The sequence below is a fragment of the Giraffa tippelskirchi genome, chromosome 14 (genome assembly GCF_054371585.1).
Source record: "Giraffa tippelskirchi isolate mGirTip1 chromosome 14, T2T-mGirTip1v1.2.pri, whole genome shotgun sequence".
NCBI classification, from domain to species: Eukaryota; Metazoa; Chordata; class Mammalia; order Artiodactyla; family Giraffidae; genus Giraffa; species Giraffa tippelskirchi.
The window spans coordinates 12,797,501-12,818,051 of NC_137288.1; the positions used below are offsets into that span (position 1 = coordinate 12,797,501).

The 20,551-nt window shown below is 62.7% G+C and overlaps 1 long non-coding RNA gene across 2 annotated transcripts in view; it reads right to left on the reverse strand.

The window, feature by feature from the left end:
* Positions 1-7,618, reverse strand: part of LOC145534295 (uncharacterized) — a 28,636-nt gene extending 21,018 nt beyond the window's left edge. The window contains exon 1 of one of the 2 annotated variants that reach the window (XR_014074430.1): positions 6,868-7,618. This is a non-coding gene — a long non-coding RNA (uncharacterized LOC145534295). Of the gene's footprint in view, positions 1-6,810 lie in introns of both variants that reach the window. The other variant, XR_014074431.1, reaches the window with a different exon arrangement.
* Between the last annotated feature and the right edge of the window lie 12,933 nt (positions 7,619-20,551).

Genomic DNA, 20,551 nt, shown 5'->3' on the forward strand with positions numbered 1-20,551 from the left:
CAGAGCCGCCAGGAGCCGCGGGTCGACGAGCCCGACGGGGCTCTATCCCCTCCCCCCCTTCCCTCACCCTGTCGACGAACTGCGGGTGCCCGCGTGTCCACCTGCCGGCAGGGCCTCTCCCACTCGCGACCTCGCCCGCCGAGCCGCCAGCGCGAGCCCGTCTCCCGGCTGTCAGGGTGTCTGCCCCTCCTCCCCCCTTTCCTCACTCTGCGCCGAGCTGGCGGTGCCCGCGTGTCCACCTGTCGGCCGGGCCTCTCGCACTCGCGACCTCTGCCGCCGAGCCGCCAGCGCGCGCGCGTCGCCCGCCTGGCAGGGACTCCGCCCCTCCTCCCTCCTTCCCTCACTCTGTCGCCGAGCTGGCGGTGCCCGCGGGTCCAGCTGTCGGCAGGGCCTCTCCCACTCGCGACCTCGCCCGCCGAGCCGCCAGCACGCGCCCGTCGCCCGGTTGTCAGGGTGTCTGCCCCTCCCCCCCTTCCCTCACTCTGCCGCCGAGCTGGCGGTGCCCGCGTGTCCACCTGTCGGCCGGGCCTCTCGCACTCGCGAACTTTGGCGCCCAGCCGCCGGCGCGCGCGCGTCGCCCGCCTGGCAGGGAGTCTGCCCCTCCCCCCCCTTCCCTAACTCGGCCGCAGAGCCGCCAGGAGCCGCGGGTCGACGAGCCCGACGGGGCTCTATCCCCTCCCCCCCTTCCCTAACCCTGTCGACGAGCTGCGGGTGCCCGCGGGTCCACCTGCGGGCAGGGCCTCTCCCACTCGCGACCTCGCCCGCCGAGCCGGCAGCGCGCGCCCGTCGCCCGGCTGTCAGGCTGTCTGCCCCTCCCCCCCTCCTCCCCTAACTCGGCCGCAGAGCCGCTTGGAGCCGCGGGTCGACGAGCCCGACGGGGTTCTAGCCCCTCCCCCCCTTCCCTAACTCCCCCCCTTCCCTAACCCTGTCGACGAGCTGCGGGTGCCCGCGGGTCCACCTGCGGGCAGGGCCCCTCCCACTCGCGACCTCGCCCGCCGAGACGGCAGCGCGCGCCCGTCGCCCGGCTGTCAGGCTGTCTGCCCCTCCCCCCCTCCTCCCCTAACTCGGCCGCAGAGCCGCCAGGAGCCGCGGGTCGACGAGCCCGACGGGGTTCTATCCCCTCCCCCCCTTCCCTAACTCCCCCCCCTTCCCTAACTCTCGACGAGCTGCGGGTGCCCGCGTGTCCACCTGCGGGCAGGGCCTCTCCCACTCGCGACCTCGCCAGCCGAGGCGCCAGCGCGCGCCCGTCGCCCGGTTGTCAGGCTGTCTGCCCCTCCCCCCCTTCCCTCACTCTGCCGCCGAGCTGGCGGTGCCCGCGTGTCCACCTGTCGGCCGGGCCTCTCGCACTCGCGACCTCTGCCGCCGAGCCGCCAGCGCGCGCGCGTCGCCCGCCTGGCAGGGACTCCGCCCCTCCTCCCTCCTTCCCTCACTCTGCCGCCGAGCTGGCGGTGCCCGCGTGTCCACCTGTCGGCCGGGCCTCTCGCACTCGCGACCTATGGCGCCCAGCCGCCAGCGCGCGCGCGTCGCCCGCCTGGCAGGGACTCCGCCCCTCCTCTCTCCTTCCCTCACTCTGCCGCCGAGCTGGCGGTGCCCGCGGGTCCAGCTGTCGGCCGGGCCTCTCCCACTCGCGACCTCGCCCGCCGAGCCGCCAGCACGCGCCCGTCGCCCGGTTGTCAGGGTGTCTGCCCCTCCCCCCCTTCCCTCACTCTGCCGCCGAGCTGGCGGTGCCCGCGTGTCCACCTGTCGGCCGGGCCTCTCGCACTCGCGAACTATGGCGCCCAGCCGCCGGCGCGCGCGCGTCGCCCGCCTGGCAGGGAGTCTGCCCCTCCCCCCCCTTCCCTAACTCGGCCGCAGAGCCGCCAGGAGCCGCGGGTCGACGAGCCCGACGGGGTTCTAGCCCCTCCCCCCCTTCCCTAACTCCCCCCCTTCCCTAACCCTGTCGACGAGCTGCGGGTGCCCGAGGGTCCACCTGTCGGCCGGGCCTCTCGCACTCGCGACCTCTGCCGCCGAGACAGCAGCGCGCGCCCGTCGCCCGGCTGTCAGGCTGTCTGCCCCTCCCCCACTCCTCCCCTAACTCGGCCGCAGAGCCGCCAGGAGCCGCGGGTCGACCAGCGCGACGGGGTTCTAGCCCCTCCCCCCCTTCCCTAACTCCCCCCCTTCCCTAACCCTGACGACGAGCTGCGGGTGCCCGCGTGTCCACCTGCCGGCAGGGCCTCTCCCACTCGCGACCTCGCCCGCCGAGCCGCCAGCGCGAGCCCGTCTCCCGGCTGTCAGGGTGTCTGCCCCTCCTCCCCCCTTTCCTCACTCTGCGCCGAGCTGGCGGTGCCCGCGTGTCCACCTGTCGGCCGGGCCTCTCGCACTCGCGACCTCTGCCGCCGAGCCGCCAGCGCGCGCGCGTCGCCCGCCTGGCAGGGACTCCGCCCCTCCTCCCTCCTTCCCTCACTCTGTCGCCGAGCTGGCGGTGCCCGCGGGTCCAGCTGTCGGCAGGGCCTCTCCCACTCGCGACCTCGCCCGCCGAGCCGCCAGCACGCGCCCGTCGCCCGGTTGTCAGGGTGTCTGCCCCTCCCCCCCTTCCCTCACTCTGCCGCCGAGCTGGCGGTGCCCGCGTGTCCACCTGTCGGCCGGGCCTCTCGCACTCGCGAACTTTGGCGCCCAGCCGCCGGCGCGCGCGCGTCGCCCGCCTGGCAGGGAGTCTGCCCCTCCCCCCCCTTCCCTAACTCGGCCGCAGAGCCGCCAGGAGCCGCGGGTCGACGAGCCCGACGGGGCTCTATCCCCTCCCCCCCTTCCCTAACCCTGTCGACGAGCTGCGGGTGCCCGCGGGTCCACCTGCGGGCAGGGCCTCTCCCACTCGCGACCTCGCCCGCCGAGCCGGCAGCGCGCGCCCGTCGCCCGGCTGTCAGGCTGTCTGCCCCTCCCCCCCTCCTCCCCTAACTCGGCCGCAGAGCCGCTTGGAGCCGCGGGTCGACGAGCCCGACGGGGTTCTAGCCCCTCCCCCCCTTCCCTAACTCCCCCCCTTCCCTAACCCTGTCGACGAGCTGCGGGTGCCCGCGGGTCCACCTGCGGGCAGGGCCCCTCCCACTCGCGACCTCGCCCGCCGAGACGGCAGCGCGCGCCCGTCGCCCGGCTGTCAGGCTGTCTGCCCCTCCCCCCCTCCTCCCCTAACTCGGCCGCAGAGCCGCCAGGAGCCGCGGGTCGACGAGCCCGACGGGGTTCTATCCCCTCCCCCCCTTCCCTAACTCCCCCCCCTTCCCTAACTCTCGACGAGCTGCGGGTGCCCGCGTGTCCACCTGCGGGCAGGGCCTCTCCCACTCGCGACCTCGCCAGCCGAGGCGCCAGCGCGCGCCCGTCGCCCGGTTGTCAGGCTGTCTGCCCCTCCCCCCCTTCCCTCACTCTGCCGCCGAGCTGGCGGTGCCCGCGTGTCCACCTGTCGGCCGGGCCTCTCGCACTCGCGACCTCTGCCGCCGAGCCGCCAGCGCGCGCGCGTCGCCCGCCTGGCAGGGACTCCGCCCCTCCTCCCTCCTTCCCTCACTCTGCCGCCGAGCTGGCGGTGCCCGCGTGTCCACCTGTCGGCCGGGCCTCTCGCACTCGCGACCTATGGCGCCCAGCCGCCAGCGCGCGCGCGTCGCCCGCCTGGCAGGGACTCCGCCCCTCCTCTCTCCTTCCCTCACTCTGCCGCCGAGCTGGCGGTGCCCGCGGGTCCAGCTGTCGGCCGGGCCTCTCCCACTCGCGACCTCGCCCGCCGAGCCGCCAGCACGCGCCCGTCGCCCGGTTGTCAGGGTGTCTGCCCCTCCCCCCCTTCCCTCACTCTGCCGCCGAGCTGGCGGTGCCCGCGTGTCCACCTGTCGGCCGGGCCTCTCGCACTCGCGAACTATGGCGCCCAGCCGCCGGCGCGCGCGCGTCGCCCGCCTGGCAGGGAGTCTGCCCCTCCCCCCCCTTCCCTAACTCGGCCGCAGAGCCGCCAGGAGCCGCGGGTCGACGAGCCCGACGGGGTTCTAGCCCCTCCCCCCCTTCCCTAACTCCCCCCCTTCCCTAACCCTGTCGACGAGCTGCGGGTGCCCGAGGGTCCACCTGTCGGCCGGGCCTCTCGCACTCGCGACCTCTGCCGCCGAGACAGCAGCGCGCGCCCGTCGCCCGGCTGTCAGGCTGTCTGCCCCTCCCCCACTCCTCCCCTAACTCGGCCGCAGAGCCGCCAGGAGCCGCGGGTCGACCAGCGCGACGGGGTTCTAGCCCCTCCCCCCCTTCCCTAACTCCCCCCCTTCCCTAACCCTGACGACGAGCTGCGGGTGCCCGCGGGTCCACCTGCGGGCAGGGCCCCTCCCACTCGCGACCTCGCCCGCGGAGACGGCAGCGCGCGCCCGTCGCCCGGCTGTCAGGCTGTCTGCCCCTCCCCCACTCCTCCCCTAACTCGGCCGCAGAGCCGCCAGGAGCCGCGGGTCGACCAGCGCGACGGGGTTCTAGCCCCTCCCCCCCTTCCCTAACTCCCCCCCTTCCCTAACCCTGACGACGAGCTGCGGGTGCCCGCGGGTCCACCTGCGGGCAGGGCCCCTCCCACTCGCGACCTCGCCCGCCGAGACGGCAGCGCGCGCCCGTCGCCCGGCTGTCAGGCTGTCTGCCCCTCCCCCACTCCTCCCCTAACTCGGCCGCAGAGCCGCCAGGAGCCGCGGGTCGACGAGCCCGACGGGGCTCTATCCCCTCCCCCCCTTCCCTCACCCTGTCGACGAACTGCGGGTGCCCGCGTGTCCACCTGCCGGCAGGGCCTCTCCCACTCGCGACCTCGCCCGCCGAGCCGCCAGCGCGAGCCCGTCTCCCGGCTGTCAGGGTGTCTGCCCCTCCTCCCCCCTTTCCTCACTCTGCGCCGAGCTGGCGGTGCCCGCGTGTCCACCTGTCGGCCGGGCCTCTCGCACTCGCGACCTCTGCCGCCGAGCCGCCAGCGCGCGCGCGTCGCCCGCCTGGCAGGGACTCCGCCCCTCCTCCCTCCTTCCCTCACTCTGTCGCCGAGCTGGCGGTGCCCGCGGGTCCAGCTGTCGGCCGGGCCTCTCCCACTGGCGACCTCGCCCGCCGAGCCGCCAGCACGCGCCCGTCGCCCGGTTGTCAGGGTGTCTGCCCCTCCCCCCCTTCCCTCACTCTGCCGCCGAGCTGGCGGTGCCCGCGTATCCACCTGTCGGCCGGGCCTCTCGCACTCGCGACCTATGGCGCCCAGCCGCCAGCGCGCGCGCGTCGCCCGCCTGGCAGGGAGTCTGCCCCTCCCCCCCTTCCCTAACTCGGCCGCAGAGCCGCCAGGAGCCGCGGGTCGACGAGCCCGACGGGGCTCTATCCCCTCCCCCCCTTCCCTAACCCTGTCGACGAGCTGCGGGTGCCCGCGGGTCCACCTGCGGGCAGGGCCTCTCCCACTCGCGACCTCGCCCGCCGAGCCGGCAGCGCGCGCCCGTCGCCCGGCTGTCAGGCTGTCTGCCCCTCCCCCCCTCCTCCCCTAACTCGGCCGCAGAGCCGCCAGGAGCCGCGGGTCGACGAGTCCGAAGGGGTTCTATCCCCTCCCCCCCTTCCCTAACTCCCCCCCTTCCCTAACTCTCGACGAGCTGCGGGTGCCGGCGTGTCCACCTGCGGGCGGGGCCTCTCCCAATCGCGACCTCGCCCGCCGAGCCGCCAGCGCGCGCCCGTCGCCCGGCTGTCAGGCTGTCTGCCCCTCCCCCACTCCTCCCCTAACTCGGCCGCAGAGCCGCCAGGAGCCGCGGGTCGACGAGCCCGACGGGGTTCTATCCCCTCCCCCCCTTCCCTAACTTCCCCCCTTCCCTAACTCTCGACGAGCTGCGGGTGCCCGCGTGTCCACCTGCGGGCAGGGCCTCTCCCACTCGCGACCTCGCCAGCCGAGGCGCCAGCGCGCGCCCGTCGCCCGGTTGTCAGGCTGTCTGCCCCTCCCCCCCTTCCCTCACTCTGCCGCCGAGCTGGCGGTGCCCGCGTGTCCACCTGTCGGCCGGGCCTCTCGCACTCGCGACCTCTGCCGCCGAGCCGCCAGCGCGCGCGCGTCGCCCGCCTGGCAGGGACTCCGCCCCTCCTCCCTCCTTCCCTCACTCTGCCGCCGAGCTGGCGGTGCCCGCGTGTCCACCTGTCGGCCGGGCCTCTCGCACTCGCGACCTCTGCCGCCGAGCCGCCAGCGCGCGCGCGTCGCCCGCCTGGCAGGGACTCCGCCCCTCCTCCCTCCTTCCCTCACTCTGCCGCCGAGCTGGCGGTGCCCGCGGGTCCAGCTGTCGGCCGGGCCTCTCCCACTCGCGACCTCGCCCGCCGAGCCGCCAGCACGCGCCCGTCGCCCGGTTGTCAGGGTGTCTGCCCCTCCCCCCCCTTCCCTCACTCTGCCGCCGAGCTGGCGGTGCCCGCGTGTCCACCTGTCGGCCGGGCCTCTCGCACTCGCGACCTATGGCGCCCAGCCGCCGGCGCGCGCGCGTCGCCCGCCTGGCAGGGACTCCGCCCCTCCTCCCTCCTTCCCTCACTCTGCCGCCGAGCTGGCGGTGCCCGCGGGTCCAGCTGTCGGCCGGGCCTCTCCCACTCGCGACCTCGCCCGCCGAGCCGCCAGCGCGCGCCCGTCGCCCGGTTGTCAGGCTGTCTGCCCCTCCCCCCACTTTCCTCACTCTGCCGCCGAGCTGTCGGTGCCCGCGGGTCCACCTGCCGGCCGGGCCTCTCCCACTCGCGACCTCGCCAGCCGAGCCGCCAGCGCGCGCGCGTCGCCCAGTTGTCAGGGTCTCCGCCCCTCCCCCCCTCCTTCCCTCACTGGGCCGCAGAGCGGCCAGCGCCCGCGGGTCGAGCACCCGGACGGACCTCTCCCACTCGCGACCTCTGCCGCCGAGCTGCCGTGTTGATCCCGCTCGACCTCACCCGAGTGGGCTCTCGGCTCGCCCTGCCTTCCGGGGTTGATCTGGTCTCGGCGACCGAGCCGCCAGATCGACCCGTTCTCTTCCGTTTGCTTTTTCTTTTTCAGGTGCGTCGGGTTTGTTGGTTGCGGTTATGTGAGGGACGAGTGCGTGCTTTTGCTTTTGAGGCGCTGCTATATGAACGCGTCGTTTCAAATCCAAGTCTCTTCATTTGTGCCGTTGCTCAACGTTGCTTTTGCCGAAAGAGCCGTCGTCCGGGTCACAAAAGGGCTTTCTCCTGGCGTGCCCAAAGATGGTGACGGGGACACGGACGGGGATGCTGGCGAGTTGTTGTTCTGGGGCGTGTGCTCACACCGTCTGACGTGGGCCTGCGATCCCCCTCGGATGGGAGTGCATTCCGCTGCTCCGTGGGTGGGGAGTCAAGAATCCTTCCCGTCCCGTCCGTCCGTGCGTCCGTCATCCCTCGCCCAGGGACGTTCTCGAGAAGTGTGGGCGGATCCCGTTCTCCTGTCTGCGCCGTTGACTGAGCGGAGAAACGCGAACTAGGATGGGCTCCGTCTGGCAACGAGTCCCCGTCGGTCGCCCACTAAGCTCCTATGCTGGGGCTGGCTCACTGGATAGCTGGTTGGGGGTCGGGCGCCACCTGCCTGTCGGGCGCTTTTTCAGAGGGTCTTGGGGCGGGGCGACCACGGATGGAGCCGGCCCGGGCCGGCTAACTCTTGAATGCCTTGAGGCTGTGGAAGGAGGCGGTGTGGGAGGGGCACCTTGGGACAGAGGTCAAGGGGGCGGGGATAGGTAGCCACTTCGGCTTTTCGGTTTGGGTGGGAAATCTTGACGAAACTTAACTGGATTCGAGAAAACGGGCATTGGATCCCAAGGGAATCGACTTCCTTCTCTCTGGCCTGATCACTTCGCATGGGGGAATCTTAGTTCTCCCGCCAAGGATGTTGAAACCAAGACGTGACAGGTCACGCGGGTCCAGTCTCTCCAGTGAGGTTCAGGGGCAGAACACAAGGGTCAAAGTTCGCCTCGTGACAACGAAACCCTGCGCACCCACCCCACTCCTCCGCCACCCCACCCCCCCCCCCCCCGCGCCGGCCAAATCGGAACACTCCCTTGTCTGCCCAAGACAAGTGCTGGCCGGTGGTGGCTGAGGTGAGGGGGGCAGACTCCCGTTGCACGGGAGTGAGCTTGATCCCGGAGGTGATGAGCTCAGAAAACACAAGCAAATATTCAGAAGAATATCTGTGCACGTTGTCCTTTGCTGACTGTGTCTTTCTGTCTCTGCCCGCACCACCTACACACGCTGCCCACGCCCCCAACGCGTACACACACAGCGCACGCACTCCCGCACGGCCCTACGCAGCACCCGCACACACGCCGGCCACACCCTGCACACCCACTCACACACACACACAGCGTTGTCCTTGGACTGGCTCTGTCTCTCTGCCGGCCCCCCCCCACACCCACGTGGCGCACAGACACACCACCACCCCGACACTGGCCCCCTACACACACGGCCCTATGCGCCACCGCACACAGGCACACACCCCGCACGCACACTCCCACCCCCCCCACCCCGCCCCACTATGTTGTCCTTGGCCTGGCTGTGTGTCTCTCTGCCTCTGCCTCTGCCTCTGCCCCTCCCCCCACTCACAACTACGTGGGACCTGCACACAGCACAGACACACACCCCCCACACACACTGCCCTCCCCCACACGGTCCTATGGGCCACCGCACCCACGCACACACCCGGCACCCACACTGCTTCTCACCCCCCCGCCCCTCCCCCACACACTATGTTGTCCTTGGCCTGGCTGTGTGTCTCTCTGCCCGCCCCCCCCTTAACAACCACGTGGCACCCGCACACAGCACAGACACACCCCCCACCCACCCCCGCCCCTCCCCCTCCACACACTATGTTGTCCTTGGCCTGGCTGTGTGTCTCTCTGCCCGCCGCCCCCCTCACACCCACGTGGCACCCGCACACAGCAGAGACACCCCCCCCTACACACACACTGCCCCCCCCCGCGCGGTCCTAGGCGCCTCCGCACACACGCACACACCCCGCACGCACACTCCCCACCCCGCACCCCGAACCCGCCCACCCACACTACGTTGTCCTTGGCCTGGCTGTCTCTCTCTGCCTCTGTCACTGCCCGCCCCTCCCACACCCGCACCCACAGGCGCACACACCCCCGTGGCATTCGCACACAGCACAGACACAATATCCCCCCACACTGCCCCCCTACACACACGGTCCTAGGTGCCATCGCACACACGCACACACCCCGCACGCACACTCCCACCCCCCGCCCCGCCCCCCCCACACTATGTTGTCCTTGGCCTGGCTGTGTCTCTTTGCCTCTGCCTCTGCCCCTCCCCCCACTCACCCCTCCGTGGGACCTGCACACAGCACAGACACCCCCCCACACACACACACTGCCCCCCCCACGGTCCTATGGGCCACCGCACACACCCCGCACCCACACTCCCCCCCGCCCCCTCCCCCACACACTACGTTGTCCTTGGCCTGGCTGTCTCTCTCTGCCGCTGTCACTGCCCGCTCCCCTCCCCCACACCCGCACCCACAGGCGCACACACCCACGTGGCACCCGCACACAGCACAGACACACCACCCCCCACACACTGCCCGCCCCCCCGCACGGTCCTAGGCGCCTCCGCACACACCCTGCACGCACACTCCCACCCCGCACCCCGACCCCGCCCACACACACTACGTTGTCCTTGGCCTGGCTGTCTCTCTCTGCCTCTGTCACTGCCCGCCCCCCCACACACCCGGACACACCCCCGTGGCATTCCCACACAGCACAGACACAACACCCCACACACGGTCCTATGTGCCGTCGCACACACGCAACACCCCACACACGGTCCTATGCGCCATCGCACACGCGCACACACCCCGCACGCACACTCCCACCCCCCCGCCCCCCCCCCACTATGTTGTCCTTGGCCTGGCTGTGTCTCTCTGCCTCTGCCCCTCCCCCCACTCACACCTCCGTGGGACCTGCACACAGCACAGACACCCCCCCACACACACACTGCCCCCCCACGGTCCTATGGGCCACCGCACACACGCACACACCCCACACCCACACTCCCACCCCCCGCCCGCTCCCCCACACACTACGTTGTCCTTGGCCTGGCTGTCTCTCTCTGCCGCTGTCACTGCCCGCTCCCCTCCCCCACACCCGCACCCACAGGCGCACACACCCACGTGGCACCCGCACACAGCACAGACACACCACCCCCCACACACTGCCCGCCCCCCCGCACAGTCCTAGGCGCCATCGCACACACGCACACACCCCGCACGCACACTCGCACCCCCCACCCCGACCCTCCCCCAAACTATGTTGTCCTTGGCCTGGCTGTGTCCCTCTGCCTCTACCTCTGCCCCTCCCCTCACTCACACTTACGTGGGATCTGCACACAGCACAGACCCACACCCCCACACACACACTGCCCCCCCCCACGGTCCTATGGGGCACCGCACACACGCACACACCCCGCACCCACACTCCCACCCACCCCCCGCCCGCTCCGCCACACAGTACGTTGTCCTTGGCCCGGGTGTGTCTCTCTGCCCGCCCCTCCCCCCCACCCCCCGCTTAACAACCACGTGGCACCCGCACACAGCACAGACACCCCCCCACACACACACTTGCCCCCCACACACTGCCCTCCTTCACACACGGTCCTGTGCGCCACCCCCCCCCACGCACACACCACGCACGCACGCACCCACCCACCCCCGCCCCTCCCCCCACACACATTATGTTATCCTTGACCTGGCTGTGTGTCTCCCTGCCTCTGCCTCTGCCCGCCTCCCCTCACACCCGCACCCACAGGCGCACACACCCACGTGGAACCCACACACGGCACAGACACGCCCCCCACACACACTGTGTGGTGTCCCTGTCCCTCACTTTCTCCTTCCCTTCTTCATCGTCCCTCTGCCCCTTCCTCCCCACCTCCAGCTTCACAGGACAGGGTGCCTCTAAGGTGCCTCTGCCTGTTAATACACCCTTGACAGGAAGATTTCTACAGTCTGACCCGTCACGCCTGTCACCTGGGGGGGGGCGGGGCGGGTGCGTGGTCAAGCATCCTTGGTATGCTAGGTAGAGCTTTCTCTGTGGAAGGTAACGCTGTTTGCCACTTGGGGCATACCTTCCACGGTCCCTAGTGGTTGACACGCCACCCACTTCACTGAGCAAATCCTAGGAGCCTTCACCGAATCTCTTGCAAAATTCTTCAGAACTGTCAGTCTTCCGGTCACCCCCCATCATCATCAGGCGACGTGTAGAGGACCGATGGAAAAACGGGAGGATTGACTTCTTCCATGGGATCGGATGACCTGAGGAGTAGGATGCTCAAATGGATGCCTGACTTCTTGACGAAAATACGTTGGGGCGGGGAGGGGCAGGACGGTCCACTTAGGAGGTCGGGTTGAACGTGTACACATACGACATGTACATCATACAATCCACAAGCACCTACCAGGCAGCACAGGAAATGTAGGCTTCCTACTTTGGATTCACCTCTGAGGGAAAAGAATCTGAAAACCCGAAACGAGCACGACTTTGTAAACCCACTCTATACTTCATTTCTGCCATAAGGGTGGTGTCATCTGCATATCTGAGGGGATTGCTATTTCTCCCAGCCATTTTGATTCCAGCTTGTGCTTCATCCAGCCCAGCGTGTCTCGTGATGCTGTACTCGGCATGTAAGTTAAATAAGCAGGGTGATGATAGAGAGCCTTGATGGACTCCTTACCCTATTTGGAACCAGCCTGTTGTGTTCCATGTCTAGTTCTTACCTGTTGCTTCCTGACCTGCAGAAATACAGATTTCTCACTACTTTTGTTGTTGTTGTTGTGAATTCCCTAACCTGAGTGAAAAGCGCGAGAGACAGAGAGAAGAGGGGGAGGGACAGGCAGACAGGCAGGGGGGGAAAATAATCATAATCATAAAAAAAAAAAAAAAAAAAAAAGGACCTTACCGTTAACTCTGTTGCTTTCCAGATCCAAAGAGACCACAAAGGACCGGAAAGGACACAATGTTTAAAATGGGAATTGGAAAAGACGGACATCCACTTGGTCGCTTCAAACAATAATGCCCCTGTCAGCGGAATAGAATCGTTTCTCTTTTTCTCTCTACCTGGTCCTTCCAGACTTCAGAAACTCTCAGTGAGGATTCTTCTCTCCTTGGCGAGAGAGTGATTTCCATACGTTCCTTAGGGGCCCAGAGGATGTTTCTGTGAAACGGGGATATCCACTTCTGGATGGGAGATTCCTGGGCCACGTGTGTTTGGTCCTTTGCCTGTGGTGCTTCCCCCGAAAGTGGGACTGGATCCTGAAGTTTTCTGAGTTGCCTCCGATATCGGAAGCTCTGTCAGAGGGGACAACCCTCTCTGGGGGGACATTTGCCACCATCTCTTGCCCTTCTGACGGAGAACTCAAAAGGCCCTGTGCCTGAAGCTCTGCAGATGGAAGCTAGAGTGAAGGAGGAAACAGACAGAGCTGGACTCCATCTTAGGCCAGGCTGCGAACATGAGGCTACACGCACGGTCACCCTCCCAATGGACTCTGAACTTTGTGCCCGGTGTCTATAGAAGGGGCATACCAATGGAAAACCGGACACGCACACACACACACGCAGGCGCCTGCCCGCGCGTGCGCGCGCGCGCACACACACACACACACACACACACACACACACCCGGATAAAACAGCCTTTGGGGCTTGTACTTGGACTCTCCGTGGCCTAAAAGAATATGCTAATTATCTCTGTCACAGAACAAAGCCATCAGTTCCATTATGTGTATCAGGATATGACCACAGGCCTGTGAATAAATGTCCACTGTGTATCTCGTCTTATAACACATGAATGATGGGGTTATCGGGATTGTCTTTACCCTTCCTTTGTTTAGGTAAGTCTCAAGGAATTTGGGGTGGTGGGTTCAGACACATACCCCTGAGGTATAAAAGATTTTCACGAATGCTGGTTGGGGTCCTTGGCTAAGAGAAGACTCTGCCTTGGGCCCGCTGGTGTAAGAAACTGCACTCCACTACCTGCATGGTCCTTCTGAGTGAGTTTGTTTCCCAGAACGCGTGGCTACAACAAGAGGACTCGGTGAACATTTCCGACAGAGCTTCCTTGGTGGCTCACACGGTCAAGAGTCTGCCTGCGATGCAGGAGACCCGGGTTCCATCCCCGGGCCAGGAAGGTCTCCTGGAGAAGGGCATGGCAACCCGCTCCAGGACCCGACCCTGACATCTAGAAATCTCCTTGACTGACTCCCCCTGCACCGACTGGTTTCGAATCCGCTCCAGGGATGAACCTGTGTGTTTCCTTGGTTTCCCTACAAGTGCCTCTGAGGAAATACCTGATTGCTTGCACCCCAGGCCTGCTTTCCCAAACCCGTCCATCGACATCACAGCCTCCTGAGAGGAGATATGAGAACTGGTTCACTGAACGGAGGATCTGTGCTCAGAGACTCTTTTCCATGACAGGGAGGCCCGTACTAACTAACCTATTTGGTCCCTCCCTCCTTCCCTCGTTCCTTCCTCCTTTCATTCTGGATTTTCTTTTCTTTTTCTTTCTTTCTTTCATTCTTTCTTTCTCTCTCTCTCTCTCTCTCCCCCTCCCTCCCTCCCTCCCTCTCTGTCTGTCTGTCTTCCTTTCTTTCTTTCTCTCTCTGTCTCTCTCTCTCTCTTTCTTTCCTTCTCTTTCTTTCTCTCTCTCTCTTTCTTTCTCTCCTTCCTTTTTCTCTTTTTCTCTCACGCACACGTGCCTTCTCTCACGGACACGCGCACATGCACGCATTCACACACACACACAGTCACCAGCTCAGCTTTTCATGGGTTCCAGGCAAGTGTCAGAGGAGGGAACGCCTGGGGTCCGGAGTAGGCCGCCGCCCCCACCCCACCCCACGCACGCACCCCTCCGTGCCCTATGGAGTGTTTTGGATTCAAGTGACTTAAGAACCGGCCAGCGCCAGCGGAACGCTCTGCCCCTCCCTCCTTTTCTGTCTCTCTGAAGGCAGGCAGGAAGGAAAAACGCCTCCCACGGAGGAAGATGTCAAGAGATGATGGCTGCTTCGACGCACGTCCGTGATCCTCACATGCATTAGCGGGGTTTCCTGGGTTACGAAAAGGAGGAGACTCCTTTGGCCTGACCCAAGGCGAGTTTGTCCCTCAGCCTCCCTCCCCCCCCCCCCAGGCCCATTCCTCCGCGCGGTGCTGAAGGGGCAGCCTCAAGGTGGAGAAATGGGGGTGGGGTCGGGGCGGATCACCATTCAATCGAGGCAAAGTCCAAAGGCTCTTCCTTGACTGGAAAGCGTTCTGCATTTGAATGAAGCTATCCCACGAGGGGCCCTGCAGGGGGAGCGGGAGGGGGAGGGGGAGGGGGAGGGGAAGGGGAAGGGGGAGGGGGAGGGGAGGGTGGAGGGTGGCGGTGGGGGTGGGGCCCACAGACAATAGCCCCGGCCAGCGGCCGGCCTTGCCTGGCTGAGGAAGCCCTCTGGCGGCGGCGGGGCCACGCCCCCGACTCCTGCAACTCGATCCCTTCAAGGAAACTTCTGCGGTGATTCCTGTCCAGGGGAATCATCAAAGTTGGCCTGTTTCTGAAAAAGGCCTGAGTCACAGCTGTGACAGATTCTCTGGCTCTCTTGACACATGGATTGACCTGCACCCTCCCACCCTGGCAGATCCTTTGGACACGCCTGAAGAGGTCTTTGGCCTCCGTCAGAAAACAAGCCAAGATAGACACACAAATACGTGCTTGTCTAGCCTTGTTGAACAGGCCAAAAATGATGCATGGCCTTGGATTGGAGAGAAATCTGCTCCTCTCACACGCCCGAAGGCAGGAAGTTCTCAGCGGGACAGAACCTGCCTTCACGTCTCAGCGGGACCACCGGGGACGGTCCCCTGGCCCTCACCCGCCCCCAACCCCTAGACCAGCTCCCCCGACTCCTCTCCCCACCCCCCACCACCCCAGCGCCCAGCCACCGAGGGGGGCCCGGGGAGGGATGGAGGTCTCAGCCGCGGTTCTGAGAGGTCACTTGTGAAACCGCCCTAGCTAGGCCGAGACGCCTAGGAGTAATATTGTAAAACATGAAAGAGAACACAAAATGGACTGATGACTCTGAGAGAAGAATTGTAATTGGAGGAAATTTCAGGACTGGCTCTGATATTGCATCCCGGAAAAAGTAAAACTCATACAGAGAGTAGAAAAGTGGTTACTAGGGCTATGGGGAGAGGTTGGTAAAAGGGAACAAATATTCAGCTATAAGATGAATAGAGTCTGAGGATCTCATGTAAAACACGGCAATCTTTTTGACATGTTTTGTATAAATGAAATCTTATGAAGATAAAATCTAAGTAGGAAAGATGGAGGGAAGAAAAAAAAAAGAAGGTGAAATATGTGAGGTGATATGAATTAACTGGATGAGGAATCCTTTCACATCGTAAACACATGAAATCACCACAGTTATATTTCAATTTCTTGCAATTTTATATGTCAATTATACCTCAAAAAAGTTGAAATTTTAAAAAAGATATTACAAGATCTATGAAAAACCGTGAAGATTGTGTCTGGCTTGATAACATTGAGAACGTAGAACTCAGGCGATCCAAAACGTCCCCCTGACTAATAGAGTGTTTGTGTCATCGGTTACTCAATTCTGAATTATCATAGGTTCCAGAATTGTTGGTTGGATGCAAGATTTCAAAGCAGCCACATACTGGAAAACTTAGTTTTAATGAGTTTAGTTCTATTCTCTCAAAGCGGAGAGCTCTATTTAAAGATGATACTTTACGTGGACTTCCTTGATTTTTCCTACGTCGGATCAGAGACGGATGTAGTGAGATATCATGAAGTAATTCCCTGTTTTTCTCTTTATAATTTCCGCGACATGATCCTTCTAGTTAGTAAGAAACATTTGTGTTGCCTTGAAGAGAATTAGATTATTATCATAATAATGGAAAGGGAAAGTAGTAGGTTTATGCTTGGCCCTTTTATATTTAAAATATACCTTTTTGGCTACAGTGTGAGGCATAGGAGATCTAGATCCTGCAATCGAGGAATGAATCTGTGCCCTTTGCAATGGAAGCAAACTGTCTTAATCCCTGGAACCCTAAGGAAGTTCCTCAAAAGAGACGGTTTGCGACTAGGTCAGAAATGATAGTCTTCAAAGGCAATCCCTTTAAGGTCAAAGGAACAAAATTTACTGACTGAAGAAAAGCCTCTGGGTAATACGAATGAGGAGTCTCTGACCTATGAGCAGCCCATCAATACTCCTATTGCCGGCAATAGGAGTAAAGAGGACATCCCATGACACAGAAGGACCTGTCCCAGGAGAGAAGCCCAGGTTCATTCTGCCCGAGAGGAGAAGGCGGGCCGAGCGATGGTCTGGGAAGGGTTTAGAGACTCAGGGTGCGGGCACATGGCTACGCTTGCTGATGAGGGGTCAGATTCCCGATGAGATGAGACGACACGGCTCGCCAGCATGGTGGGGCCGTCAAGAACCCCCTCGAATCTTGCAGACCCTCTGCGACCAATGAGAGAGAGCCAGGCACCACTGCTCAGGGGCACAGCTTCTGCTCTGCTCTTGGCAGGTCCCGGTCACCTGCCACCTTCCTAGGTCTCCAGCAGAGGTAAAGTGAGGCCCAAATGCCGCCTGAGAATCTTTGAGCTCAGAATGGACACTCTCTTTTTTCAGTGGCCTGGAGTGTCATAAGCAATCCAAAGGTGAGCAGAATTAAATGCAAGTAGTCAGAATAGTGGTGAGAACAAAAGGAAATGGCAAGTCATTGTTAACAATCTATTTTGGACTTAAAGTTTTGTGAAGAGAGAGACGGAACCTAGCTTCAGAAGGGGAGGGAGGTCCAGCAAGGTCGAATGAGGCCCACTGGTGGCTGGGGACTCATCTGGAGGAACTTCTCTGAAGAAGGGCCTGGGATCCATCTGAAAGCGGGAGTGAGAACCCAGGCCCGGGAGTGAGTGTCCAGAGCTGGAATGAGAGCTCCTGGGAGACTGACTCGAGCGCGGCTGGTTTCCGGGGCACCCACCTCCCCTTCTCCTCAGCTGATGCCCGCAGGCTGGGTCACGGCCCTTGAGGGAGAAGCCTTGGCAGAAGGTCTCCCCATGGAGGGAGCCCATAGGTGTCTCAGTCTGTCAGTGGCAGTTGCTCGTTTTCTCGGGCTGCCAGCCCATCTGAGCTGTTTCTGTTGGAGGGGAAATCTGCCTGAAGTTATGCCTGAGGCATGAGCTCTCTTATTATCAAATTAGGCGAATATCTGATACATAATGTGAATACCTGGCATACTGCCATGGAATTTCTAAATATCCGTGTGCCGAAAGCTAACTCCATCCCCACGTGTGCGAGCTAATTCAGGTGAACTCGCTCGTGTGGTAGTAGTGGTGAGAGCAGGAGTGGATCGGGAGCGAAAGGACCAGGTGGAATTTCTCGATTCAAATCCATGAATCTCTGAGGACTTCGTGAGCACGTTACACTTTAAGTGTCATTCCTGGCCTGAGAGGGAGCACGAACAGGACTTTTCTGATGGCTTCATGGAGACGTGAGACAGGAGTCGAGATCCACAGTATGCAGCGAGCGGTATCTTTGCTTATAGGCAGATCCAGAAAAAGCTATCAGCTCACTGTTGGTTCTTTCAAAGCACGTAGTAGCTGTGTGGTTGCCCGATAATGTGAGTGCCGTCCACCTAGACTGTACACGCACCTCACGCACCGAGTATCTGTCGGCCTTGTAGATGAGGAGGTGGCTGAGGGGCGTTTGCGCAAGTGACTGGGTTTGAATCTAGACAGCACCCTTTGCTGTGGGCTTGGTGAAGTGCAGGTCCTCAGTACACAGGATTCTCATCCTTCCTGGCCTGTTTCTGGCTCCTCTTCACCATCTGGGTTCCACAAGCCTCATCTTTAGCAGCACCGGTGTGCTCTTACCACAAACCTCCGAACAGCACGTTCTTTCAAGGTGCCTCCTCGTTCTTCACCGCTGGTGCTGGGCTCAGACCGTCCCCTGCCCCACGGCCCTTTCCCGGGCCTTTCCTTTTCACTCTCCCGTGGCTAGAGCTCTGACCCATCCTCCAAGCGCGAGGCCTCTTCTCACTATTTCGCATTCCAGGCAAGCCTACTTATTCTGGGAGTTATTCCCCCTTGATACTTTCTGTCTATAACCAGGACCAGGACCAAGCACACAAATCTCTTTCCACGCAACCCCTTCTTGACGCTCAGCTCTGCCGGGCGTGTTGGTGCTGACTCTCGTACGGATGGTGAGTCGACAGGTGACCGGTGACGGGTGAGCTTTTCATGAACCACGTGGAAAGTATGGTTGGCAAGCCTCTGACACAGATTCCCCCATGGGAAAACATCGTCACCTCCTGAGACAGTCCTGGGAACAAAGTCAACGAACAGAGGATTCAGTGCTTCCGGACACATCGAGTGCTTGTGGCAGACACAACCTGCCCCAGAGCATCCAAGGTCAAGTGTGAGGAAAGGCCTAGGAGTAGCGGGACCGGGGACTGAACAAGTCGGCTCTGCTCCTCTCCCGGCTGCAGTCCAAAGAAACGCCAAACAGGATGCCTCTTTGTTGCCATCGAGTGTCCAGTTCTAAACTTTTGTTAACAATGTATACAATGTTAAGGCGCGGGAGAGCCGGCTTTACTGAAACTTGTGGATCGTGCACTTCTTATCCCTGCTACTGTTTGATACAATTAGAGTTTAAGAGCACCCTGTTTTCCAGGAAAGATACTATATAACGCAAAGGTGCGATTTCTAGTGCCACCTTAATTTCCCCAGTCTCTGGGTACGAGAGCTGAACCAAATGTTGTCTAGTATATTTTCAGGGACATGACAAGCTATTCAGATCCTTCCCGATAGATGTTCTGAAAAAGAACTACTAGCTGCAAGAACTAAATCTCAATTTCAACTCCGGTAGAGGAGAAGCTGCGCTGCTGGCAACAGTTAAGATAAACACTGTATCTTCCCAAGAATAGACTGGGTACCCCCAGCATTTACCTTGAGGCTGCAGCGAGGAAGACTAAGTCTGCCCCTGAACTAGGTCCGTTTCTTTGACTTGAACCTTTATACGTGATTCCTGATATCTTCAGTTTCCGTATGCTGCCTGTAGCCCGAGACGTACAGGGCGCACCCCTCGTCAAGGCTCAGATTTCAAGAGTCTAATACATTTCCATTCAGATACAGATAGCAATCTGCAGAATAGAGAATAATACGTATCTCGTTGGAGCGTTACAGGAATATCATGACATGACACGTGTGGCCCCGCGCGCCCCCAACCACAAGCCCAGATCTCCCGTCTCCCCTCCGAAACCTCCCCCTCCTCCCCCCCATACCCAGCCACCGAGGGGGGCCCGGGGAGGGATGGCGGTCTCAGCCCCGGTTCCGAGAGGTCACTCGTGGAGCCGCCCTAGCTAGGCCGAGACGCCAGATGTGGCTGCCCTGCTGCTTCACGTCCATCTCCGTGAGCCATGCCCCAAAGGCACGTGAAATCATTGAGAGCAAACAGCGCCCCCAGAAAACGCAAAATGATCCTCCTGAACCCCACACGGCCGCCATCTTGGTGGATCCACGTTAGAGGTCGTTGGTAGGTATCCCCACTTGATGCCTGAATAGTACTCACACGGACTCGATTTCTTTTCGCTTTTCCTGGGTGCCCTAGCCAGAGAGATCACGTGGGCCGGAGAGCAAACACAGAACAGAACAGAGCCCCGAACCACAGCCAAGTCGAGGGCGTGCGGAACCGCAGGAACTCACAGAGCCTGTGAGGGGACCCAGATGGGGAAGAAGCGTCCGTGCTCACGTATCTCTGGGGAGGTTGGAAGGGGCGCCCGCCAGCGAGGCAGGTGCCGCGCGAGTGGCCGGAGACGTTTCTCCGTGGGATCTCTCGGGGTGTCGCAGGGTGCCGGGTGCAGGGGCACCCTGGGAGGCCCGGTCCACCGAAAAGCCCGAGAAGTCTTCATGTGGGGCAGGCACGGAATGGTTTCTTGCAGGGCCGGGCGAGGAGAATTCGGGGGCCCATACCTCCAAGCCCCACACGTCTCGAGAGGGTTCCACGTGGCATTCTGAAAGGCCGGGCGACGGAGGGAAGGGGTTCGTGGCTGCGGACAACGCCTGGCTGGAGGAATTCTTTGTCTTTGGCGACGGTTCACCCCGCAGGTCAGGTCATGAGGTTCCTCGACACCTTCCACGGGGCGGATGTTCACAGGAGGAGTGGGGACGGGACGGCGGACTCGCAGGCCACCCTCCTGTCCCCACTGCTCCCCTCCAGAACTGGAGCTCGAATCTAGATGGGCCTCTGACCGCACACATCGCTGGGTTTACGTCGTGCCGGCTTCACCTTCGAGTCTCACAAACTGGCACTCTTGCTGCTTCTAGGAGTGTCCTAGAGAAGAAGACACCGGGTTCCGTACGAGATCAGCTTCTTGGACGCGGCCCTCTGGAGCCCGTGGCTTTGGCTTCAGGGGAAGCACGCTGCCTACGGTATAGCCTGGCCCGGAAGCTCATCCGAGGATTCCTCAGGAGTTCGCGGGCCCCGAGGATTCTGTTTCCGAAAAGCGTTTTCTGGAACCGGGCGACTTGGGGGAACGTGTCACTGGTCTGGAAAATGGAAGGCCGCTGTCAGA